This window comes from Melampsora larici-populina (genome assembly GCF_000204055.1).
Source record: "Melampsora larici-populina 98AG31 unplaced genomic scaffold MELLAscaffold_1, whole genome shotgun sequence".
Lineage (NCBI taxonomy): Eukaryota > Fungi > Basidiomycota > Pucciniomycetes > Pucciniales > Melampsoraceae > Melampsora > Melampsora laricis-populina.
In genome coordinates, this window is record NW_006768765.1 from 3,571,140 (window position 1) to 3,574,076 (window position 2,937).

Here is a 2,937-nt window from a genome sequence, read left to right on the forward strand (position 1 = left end):
AAATAGCGCAGCCAGAGCGCTCGGCTTCATAGCGCAGGCTGCGCACCGCTATGGAAAATGGTCAAATTCCATAGCGTTGCGTAGCGGTTTGGGTGTTGACTCCAGCACCTACGTTTTCAAACAGGACCCTCAATCAGTGCCTTGCTGTATGGCAAATCTCCCAAGCCCTACCTTTCAGTCGGATCGACAATCCAATGCTGAAAGCAATCATGTTCTGGCTAAGACCCAATGCCCAAGTTTTTGGTCAAAAGTGGGTGGCTGTCGGCCAATGAGGTCAAACGTTTGTATCTTTCACTTCGCTCCTCAGTCATTGAGCAGGAGCTCAAGGTTAGTAACATATCATTCAATTAAACTATTCATTTGGACATTAAGACTTCATACTGACAATTTCTTTTATGTGACAGGACCTCGATAGCAAGTATTGTTTGATCCAAGATGTTTGGACTGTGAAAGGTAACCTTCACACTTTTATTGGAGCATCAGTATCTTTTGTCATGAACGATTGGAAATATGTTGTGTGTCACTTGAGTTTTAAACTTGTCGCATGGCATCACCAGGGTACAATGCTTACAGAGCCAATGGTGGCCATTCTGAAGAAGAATACCCTATACCAAAAGATAAGTCTTCTTGAACTTTATTTATATTTATATTTTCTTCTGTTTGATTTTCAACTTTTGTCTTGTATCATCTTCAAAGTACTGACATAACTTTATATCTTACATGCTTGCAAATGCATCAGAATTGTGAAGCAACAATTTCACTTCGGCTTGTGAATTACATTGACAGCTTAGCAAAGAAGGCCTTCAATTGGGTCATTGGTTCAGTTGGAACCCCAAATTGATGTCCATCCGGTGGTTTTGCCATAGGATGGGCTTAATCATGAAGGCTGGACTCGACACGCTTGGATTGAAGCCACATTGAATCTGTCATAGTGCCTTAGGTAGGTTCCCTCCAGTCAAACTCATGGCCGTTATCAACAAAGAAGACAGCCCATCTGGCTCCGAGCAAGTTAAATGTATCAAAGGCGAAGAAGACAGAAATAATGGTGATGATCTAGAGAGCCTTGATTCCAATGATGCCAAATCAAACACTGTTTGGATGCAGAAGATGAAGATACCGAGCAAGAAGATGAGCCCAAGTTACCGCAGTGGCCAGGCTGCATACCTTCTAGGTGTTACATACATGAAGCAACTCACTAAAGACATAAGTTTCTTCATATTATTATCTTCCTTGTGTTTTTTATGTTGATTTGGTTTTTTGGATTTTTCAAGATGGAGCCAACACGGTCAATAAGAAACCACCCAGTCAAGCACTCATTGTGCTGATTTCAATTGTTGCCAACTTCAAGCTAATAGACAACCGCTATCAGATGGATTATCCCAACTCAAGGTCCTCTTGTCAGGCCATGGCATTTGCTGGGGGATCCGCGCCGGCCGTTGGGAGCGAATGTGGGAGGCCTGGCATGTAAGTTTCCATTCATGTGTTTTCTTGTCTTTGATCTATGTGTGTAGATAAAACTAATACATATAAACTACTTCAGTTGATAGATGCTGACACTGTGATGGAAGATGGTTTAGCTGAGGTTCATTCGAAGAAGCGTTGACCTAGGAAGGATGGTAAAAAGCATGGCTATTTTGAGGAGATTGTTTTCTCAGTGGTGGATTGGCAAGCTATGAGGGACATTTTAGACATTCTCACCGTAAGCATTTCAAATGTATCATCTTTTCTTTTTCTTTTATTTGATTTTTATTAATGACTTCATCCCTACCTCACAGCCATATAAGATCCTGATTTGAGAGATGGAGGGTGATAAACCCACTGGCTGTATGGTCTTGGTAAAGTATGTGCAGCTAAAGTCTTCCTTAGAAAGATGATTATACAACATGCATGGAAATGATCCACTCTACCCAATGGTGGATGTGATGATCAGTAGAACATCAACATATTTAGATGAATCATTAGAGTGTGATACTATAGTCCTTGCATCCATCTTTCACCCTGGCCTACTGCTTAAATTTTTTAACACACTTTTGGTGACAACTCTAGCCACCACATCCGAGCTCAAGAACTTCTGTAAACAGCATTCACATCGCATAGTGATTCAACTGATCTTCAAACCCAATTTAGAAACAGCCCTCCTCCAACTGACACATCATCAGAAGGGGCTCATACAGACTTTCTGAATTTTTATAACAAGGTTGTGACATCGTGCAAACTAAATGGACTCAAGCAATACCTTCAAGGCATTGACCCTGTGGTTTCTCCCAATATGAATGATCCTCAATGTGCATTGGATTGGTGGAAAGTAAGTGATCTGGCCTCTTTTCTTTTATTCTTTCCTTCATACTCAACTGATGATTCACTGCTGTGATTGATCTGCAGTCTCATGCCGGGGCATACCCAGTATTATTGAAACTCACTCAAGATTACCTAGCAGCACCGGCGGCCTCAGCTGAACCTGAGTGATCTTTTTCAATTGCTGGCCAAGTCTGCACAGCTGAACGTGGGGGTTTGGTCCCTTGAATGATCAAGATGACAGTTAGTGGTCAAATTTGGGCCAATGGAGGGGTTCCTTTTGCTGGAGATTTTGGTGAGGTTGGCAAGGTTGTAGATTATGGAAAGAATGCAATCAAAAAGAAAACTAGACACTCTCACTTCTGATATTTTTGTTTGACTTGTTTTTTCATTTAACTTTATTTTATTTCATTTCTTTTTATTTTTCTATACACTCTTTTAAATCTTTTACTACCACTTGTTTCCTCTTTCTCAAACCTCTTTTACGTCTCTTCTTATCAATAAATTTATTTCAGTTTCAAAAAACAACTGCTGCTTTTTTGCTTGCAGCGCTGCTGGGCATAAATTTTGCTTTCAGTCAAGATTTTTGGGGAGATTTTTTTTAGTTGCCTTTATAGTTACGACCCCAGAACAAGCCAGACT